This window comes from Chenopodium album, chromosome 8, assembly GCF_948465745.1.
Source record: "Chenopodium album chromosome 8, dcCheAlbu1.1, whole genome shotgun sequence".
In the NCBI taxonomy this organism is placed as follows: Eukaryota; Viridiplantae; Streptophyta; class Magnoliopsida; order Caryophyllales; family Amaranthaceae; genus Chenopodium; species Chenopodium album.
Window position 1 is genome coordinate 40,659,666 of NC_137841.1, and position 8,130 is coordinate 40,667,795.

The 8,130-nt window shown below is 41.6% G+C and overlaps 1 non-coding gene across 1 annotated transcript; it reads right to left on the minus strand.

Moving 5' to 3' along the window:
* Positions 1 to 3,978: 3,978 nt before the first annotated feature.
* LOC145556860 (small nucleolar RNA R71) lies at positions 3,979 to 4,086 on the minus strand. Its single transcript, XR_014091953.1, has one exon. It is a non-coding gene; the product is annotated as a small nucleolar RNA R71 (small nucleolar RNA).
* Between the last annotated feature and the right edge of the window lie 4,044 nt (positions 4,087 to 8,130).

Here is an 8,130-nt window from a genome sequence, read left to right on the forward strand (position 1 = left end):
TTGAATGTGTACTCTCACTTAGGTGGTGAATGTATGTTTTCTTTTCGATTTTAAGGAACATCTTGGCTTACCATTTCCTCACTATGTTCTCTGGGTACATATGTGGGTAATTAATTATCTACATCGTGTACTTGGAGAACTAGGGGGAAATGCTGCCGGATTTTCCTTAAAATTGGAAAGTTGACATACATTCACTAGTGAGAGTAGACATTCAAGGATGGGTTAGGTTGGAGTGATAAGGACCCTTTGGAGACATGCATTTTTTCACTGTATGAATGGTATATTCACGTTTTTTACTTGAATTTGATTTACATAAAATATGTAGCACTTACACATTGTAAATTATATGTTGCTATATATGTTTAGAGACAATTTACTAAATGGAGAAGGATCGTGGTTGGATGTATGGTAGACGCGATACATTGGAATTTTGGAATGGGGTTCAAGAGTTTTGCGAGAGGGCTTTAGCTTATCAACGTGAACTGGGTGGCAAAGGCCTCTATTGTCCTTGTGTTGATTGTAATAATGTGAATGTGGTCGATAGTGTTAAAATCATTAGAGATTATGTATTATGTCGTGGGTTTAGGCAATTATACCATGTGTGGATTTAGCACGGAGAAAGTGGAGAGTACAGTGGGGATCTTGATCGGAATGATGTGCGTGTTAGAGGTAGTGAGATTCATGTGGACGAGGAATACGAGAATGATGAGTATATTGTTGATAATGATGAGGATGGAGCCGATGATGATCAGGCGGATGAGGTCGAGGATGAACAAGTGGATGAGATGTTGCATGGTGTTGAAGGTGAAGTGTTTGAGTTATTATCGGAGGCTTCCAAAAAGCCTTTGTATCCCGGGTGCAAAAAATACTCCAAACTATCGGCCGTGCTAACACTTTTCAACATTAAGTCGAAGCATGGGTGGACGGACATCAGTTTTACTTCTTTGTTGACCGCATTAAGTGATATGTTTCCTGATGGGAATGAAATTCCTAAGTCTTACTATTACGCAAAGAAGCTCATGTGTCCCTTTGGTTTGGAGTATAAGAAGATACATGCATGTCCTAATGACTGTATTTTGTATCGAAATGAGTATGAACAATTGCAGGAGTGTCCATGATGCAAGCGGTCGCAGTACAAGCTGAAAAGATTTGTAACCTTAATTGGAGAATTGAAGATGACAAGTATGAAATCCCATGATTGTCACATTATGATGCAAGTATTCCTACCGATTGCAATCCGTGGTATTCTACCGAAACACGTGAGGGAAGCGATTACAAGCCTTTGTTCGTTTTTAAATACAATTTGTAGTAAAGTTCTTGATCCTTGTACACTAGATGCTTTGCAAGAAGATGTGGTTGTGACTTTGTGCAAATTTGAGATGTATTTCCCACCCTCATTTTTTGACATAATGGTTCATCTGGTTCTTCATTTGGTGCGTGAGATTAAGTTGTGCGGTCCAGTGTTCATGAGGTGGTGAAACCCTTTTGAAAGACACATGGGTACATTACAAGATAAAGTACGGAACCGGGCTCACCCTGAAGGAAGTATGATGCAAGGGACAGTGGGTGAGGAGATAGGTAACTTTGTGGCGGACTACATAGCCCTTGCTCAACCTATTGGTCTTCTTACTTCTCGACATCGACGAGTGGCATTTATGCCACTCTTTTATCCTTTTTCTCTAAGGATTTTCCCCTCATTTGCGCTTGTTTGGCCCTTTTTCTAAGCATTTTAAATTAGTTTTGCTTCCTCTTTCCTTTTTTCCCTTATCTTCCCTTCTCTTAGTCTTTTCGCTTTGTTTTTATTTTGATCTCCATGCTTTATTTTTGTAGGTATTATGTGCCGAAAGAAAGAGGATATCAAGAAGCCAAGCTATCTGTTGTGCGTGGGGTGCTGTGCGGCTTCTATGCGAGCGCACATGTGAGGCTGTGCGGGCGCGCAGCCCTGTCAGAACCCGCACAGCCAGACTGAAGAAACAGAGCAAAACCAAAGAGTTTGCGCGACCCTGTGCGCGACCTCTGTGCGGGCGCACACACCTATGCGCGGGCGCGCAAGACTCATGTGCAGGCGCGCTCATTTTCCCCGTACCCTCAAAGTCGCGGCCGCACACTACGATGAGAGGGCGCACACACATTGTGTGCGGGCGCACAAGACTCATGTGCGGGCGCGCACGACTGGGTTTACGATTTATTTGCGCCTTGTTGTCCAAGTCTCTTTCTTTTGGGTTGAGCCACATATATATAGACGGGACTCTTTGTAATAGGGGGACACTTAGTACTAATTCCATAAAACATTAGCCTAATTTAGAGAGAGAAAATAGATTGTTATTCAAGCTTCCTTTATTTTATTCAACTTTGCTCAAGCTTTAATCTTCCATCAATCAAGCAAGCATCCAAGTTTTCATCTTTCTTCAATCCTTTCTTTAGTAATATCTTCTCCTTTCCTTTGATATTATTTATTTGCTTTATTGTTACTTATTTTTGTCTATCTTATTAGTTTATCTTGTTGTTATTGATTTCATATATTTCAATCATGCCTTGTTTTGAGTTTTTTGTGTTTATTTCTAGTTTTGATATTATGTTTAATCTCCCTTCTCTAGGCTAAACTCTTAGCTAGGGGAAGGGGGTGGAAGATATGTATTGAATGATGGATGAATGATGATGGTTGGATTGAACTTATGCCATATATTGATGAAAGACATGATTTTTATTAGCTTGGGATTATTGTTGCACTCTATTTGATGTTTTCTAGTTTAAATGCATGAAAGTGATTTGAATTAGATTAGAATCACCTCTATTTTAATGATTGCATGAGAATGAGTTATTTAAGTGGAGTTTTTATGGATTGTGCTTCTTTATTCTCTTGATTTGATTGTAACTAATAGGATGCATGAGAATGATCCTTATTAGGGGAGACCTCTTTCATTGATTTGCCTAGACTATTGCATGAGAATGAATTGTTTAGGTAGAACCTTGTGTTATTTGGCATATGTTTCATGATAATCACCATTATTCTCCTCTTTCTAATCATATTGGACACCCCCGAATCCCTAGCGTAAATTTTCTATTGATTTTAATCGTCATTTTCTTGCTTACTTGTAGTTTTAGTGTTCCAATCAACAAAACCAACAAAACAATCCCCTTTTTACTCTTGCATTAGTGATATTAGGTGTTCAATTAGCGTGCTTCCCTAGTGGTTCGACCCTTTACTTGCTACTAACTAGCTTTGTGTAGGTTTAGGCTTTATAAATTGTTAATTTGATTAGGGTGGTAGTTTAATGACCTATCCTATCCCGATCAAATTTTGGCGTCGTTGCCGGGGAAGCGGCTTGTTTTGCTAATTTATTGCTTTTGTTAGAGTCATTTTGTTTTTTTTCCTTTTTGTTTCTTTTGTTTTATCATCCTTGTCATTGCTAATTGTTTGCTTAGCTTTGGTGAATGCTTAGGAGGTCTCAAGGAGCACCCTCACATCAAATTGACCACGAAATCAACCGAACCTTGAGACAAGTCCGTAGCCTTTATCAAGACGAGGGAAGAGGCTTTGGTGATATAGTTGATAGTGAGAGTGATACTTACTCTTCAAGTTCACCACGCGAATCAATGGCGGGACAAGAGAATGATGTCTTGTTTCGTGAGTTCGGAAATCCGGAGGATTATGAGCTCACGGGAGGGATTTTGCTACCCGTCACAGAACCCAAGTTCTCAATCCATCCACAATATACTCGAATGGTCCAATCGGAGCAATTTTTAGGAAGTGCAAGTGAGGACTCTATTGAACATTTGGACCGATTCCTTGAATTGTGCGCAATGATGCAAACCAGTGAAGTGAGTCAAGACTACATTCGTATACACCTTTTCCGGGAATCTCTCACCGGACGAGCAATGAAATGGCTAAAGCAAGTAAAGCCTAACTCTCTCACAACATGGAGGGAGGTTGTAAAGGCGTTCTTGAAGCGCTTTATCTCCGAAGAGAAGACCGCCGAAATGAGAAGAAAAATTGCATCATTTGAGCAAGAGGCCGATGAAAGTCTTGGTGAAGCATGGGAGAGATTCAAAGAGTTGGTGCAAGCATGTCCCCACCATGAGTACAATCAAGGGTTGCTCATGCGGTTTTTCTACGACGGATTGGATCCCATGTCAAGAGCCAATTTTGATGCGGGGGCGGGTGGCCAATTAATCAAGATCCCTCAAAATCAAGTTGAAGCCACAATAGAAGAGGTAGCAAAGAATTACTCTTGGGGGGGCCGAAGAAGAAACGCTCCAAAGAGAGGTGGTATTTATGAATTGGAGAAAGTTGATCAATTACAACATCAAATTGATCAACTAACAAAAGGGCTTTCCAAATTGAACACGAGTGTGAATGCAAGCTCAAGTGGTGGAGCAAGCTCTTCTCAAGTTAACTCTTTCTCTTGTCAAAATTGTGGAGGAACGAACAATGATACATCCTATTGTGAAGGTTTAAGCCCCGAGCATGTAGCGGCATACAACACTAGGCAAGAGGGATTTAGAGGAAGCGACGGTGGAGCAGCTTGGAGACAACCACCACCCGGGTTTGTACCTCAACCTCAACAATGGAACCAACAAGCACAACCTTCCTATAACTCCAATCCTCAATATCAAAATCCACCTCCATCTCAACCCCAAAACCCAAGAGGAAGCTATCCAAGGAACAACCAATACAACAATCAAACCAAAGCACCTCAAAGAAACCATCAAGAACAAGCACCTCAAGCGGAGCTAACTCAAACTCAACTCCTCCAAGCCATGCATGCGCAAATGCAGTCTTTTGGGCAAAAAATGCAAGAGATAAGAGCCCACAACAATATGGTTGATTCACAACTAGCTCAATTGGCCGAGAGAACTCCTTTCAATTCACCATCCACTCTACCCGGACAACCACAACCTAACCCATCTCACAATCCAAAACTCGATACATGCAAGGCGATCACATTGAGGTCGGGAACTTCCTATGAAGGACCAAATGAAGGGGATAGTGAGGGAAAGAAGGGAGGAGAGGAGAGTGTGAATGGAAACAAGGGAGGTGAGAAAGAAAAAGGTGATGAAATAGAAGGAGGTTCAGAGAAGAAGAAGATAGACAATGAGAAGACAACTTAAATTCCTAGTGAGGCTAGGAATCTTGATGGACCGGTTCCTTTTCCCGGTCGGCTTGCGGAGAGAAAGTTGAATGACAAATTCACAAAATTTCTTAGTGTCATGAAGAATTTGCATATCAACCTCCCTTTTCTTGAAGTTGTGACACAAATGCCATCTTATTCCAAGTTCCTCAAAGATATTCTCACCAACAAGAGGAAGCTCAATGATGAGCTTATCACCCTTCCACATCAAGTGAGTGCTCTTGTCCAACATAAGATGCCCAAGAAGGAGAAAGACCCGGGAATTTTCACTTTGCCGGTGAAAATTGGAAATATGGAAGCTAGGGGCGCCTTAGCCGATCTTGGAGCAAGTGTTAGTTTAATCCCTCTATCCATTGCTCAAAAACTCAATATTGAGATGATCTCTACAAGGAAGACAATTCAATTGGCCGATCGATCGGTGAAATTACCTTGTGGAGAGCTTGAGGATGTTCCAATTCAAGTGGGACACATCTACGTGCCTTGTGACTTTATAGTGATGGATATGGAGGAGGATGTTAACACTCCTTTGATTTTGGGACGTGAAGCTCTTAAAACTTTGGGGGCGGTCATCAATTGCAAGAACAACACCATCACTTGTGAAGTGGCCGATGAAAAAATTGTCTTTGAATTTTCGAAGTTGCTCAAGACCCCCATGGTTGAAAAATGCTATAGAGTTGATGTTGTGAATGAGGAGCTAGATCGCTTGGGGAGGGTCGTGATGAGGCCTCAAGATCCAATGATTGAAGCTCTTACATGAAAAGAAGAGTTCCACTCTCAAGAGGCTAAAGAATTTGTCATGGCAATGGAAGAATCCTCAAGGGAGGAAGTTGAACAACAAGTTGAGGTCGAGATTGAGTCCAAGGAGGAGAAATTGGAGGAGAGTTCTAAGCCTCCTCCCAAGGTAGAACTCAAACCCATTCCCCCTTCTTTGAAATATGCTTTTCTTGATAAGGAGGGAAAATACCCTATTATTTTCAATGCTACCCTAGATGGTCTTAATTTGGAAAAACTTCTTGATGTTTTAAGAAAATATAGGGATGTGATAGGGTATAACATTGATGATATTAAAGGTATTAGCCCTTCTTTATGCATGCATCGTATTCATCTTGAGGATGATCATTCCACCTCCATTGAACCTCAAAGAAGGTTGAACCCCCACCTTCAAGAGGTTGTGAAGAAAGAAATCTTGAAACTACGTACGTGAAGCGGGAATCATATATGCTATCTCAGATAGCAAATGGGTTAGCCCGGTTCATGTGGTTCCAAAGAAGGGTGGAATGACCATAATCAAGGATGAAAAGGGAGAGGAAATCTCCACCCGGATGGTGACTGGGTGGAGAATGTGCATTGATTATAGGAGATTGAACAAAAACACCAAGAAAGATCATTTTCCTCTCCCTTTCATGGACCAAATGCTTGAAAGGCTTTCTAACCATGCTTTCTTTTGTTTCTTGGATGGGTATTCCGGATTTTTCCAAATCCCTATCCATCCAAGTGATCAAGAGAAAACTGCTTTCACATGTCCATATGGGACATTTGCATACCGAAGAATGCCATTCGGATTATGCAATGCTCCCTCTACTTTTCAAAGATGCATGACTTCCATTTTCTCTGAGATGCTTGAAAAAGAAATTGAGGTTTTCATGGATGATTTTAGTGTTGGCGGCTCGTCTTTTGACACTTGTCTTTTTAACCTTGAAAAAGTTTTGAAAAGGTGTCAAGAGACGAGTTTGGTTTTAAATTGGGAAAAGTGCCATTTTATGGTTGAGGAGGGCATTGTCCTCGACCATAAGGTTTCAAAAAATGGCATTGAAGTAGATCCGGCCAAGGTTTCGGTGATTGAAAAGTTGCCCCCTCCTACTTCCATCACGGGGGTACGGGCTTTTCTTAGGCATGCCGGTTTTTACCGGAGGTTTATCAAAGATTTTTCTTCAATCGCCAAACCCTTGACCGAACTACTCAAAAAAGAGGTTGTTTTTTACTTTAATGAGGCTTGCCTTGAAGCGTTTCGTAAGCTCAAGGAAGCTCTCATTTCTTCTCTCGTTGTGCAAGCTCCGGATTGGAGCTTGCCTTTTGAGCTAATGTGCGATGCTAGTGACTTTGCAGTAGGTGTCGTTCTTGGTCAAAAGAAACAAGGAAAATCATGTGTCATCTACTACGCAAGTCGGACTCTAGATGAGGATCAAAGGAATTACACAACAACGGAGAAAGAGATGTTGGCGGTTGTGTTTGCATTCGATAAGTTTCGGTCCTATCTCATATGCTCAAAAGTTATCGTGTACACGGATCACATCGCGGTGCGGTATCTCATGACCAAAAAAGAAGCAAAGCCTCGCTTGATCCGTTGGGTTCTCTCTCTCCAAGACTTTCACATGGAAATGAGGGACAAGAAGGGAGCGGAGAACTATGTAGCGGATCATTTGTCTAGGCTACCATTTGAGAACAAGGAGGATGTACCGATTAATGATGAGATAGGATTCGAGGCTCTCATGGCTGTGGTGTCAACTTCTACCCCTTGGTACGCGGATATAGCCAACTATCTTGCGTGTGGAGTCGTTCCCCCGGAGTACTCTTCTCAACAAAAGAAGAAGTTTTTCAAGGAGTTGAGAAGATACTTTTGGAATGACCCATACCTATTCAAGCAATGTGTAGATGGCCTTTATCGGAAGTGCGTTCCAGATCATGAAATTCAAGGTGTTCTTGAGCATTGCCACTCACTACCATGTGGAGGACATGGTGGTGTTGACAAAACAGTGGCAAAAATCTCTCAATCCTTATTGTGGTGGCCGACGATGCATAAAGACGCCCACCAATTCGTTGCACAATGTGATAGATGTCAAAGGAGCGGAGGCATTACCAAGAGGGACGAAATGCCCCAATAAAGTATTCTAGAAGTGGAACCCTTTGATGTTTGTGGGGTAGATTTCATGGGACCTTTCGTTTCTTCTTGTGGGAATCTATATATCTTGGTAGCGGTCGATTATGTGACAAAATGGAA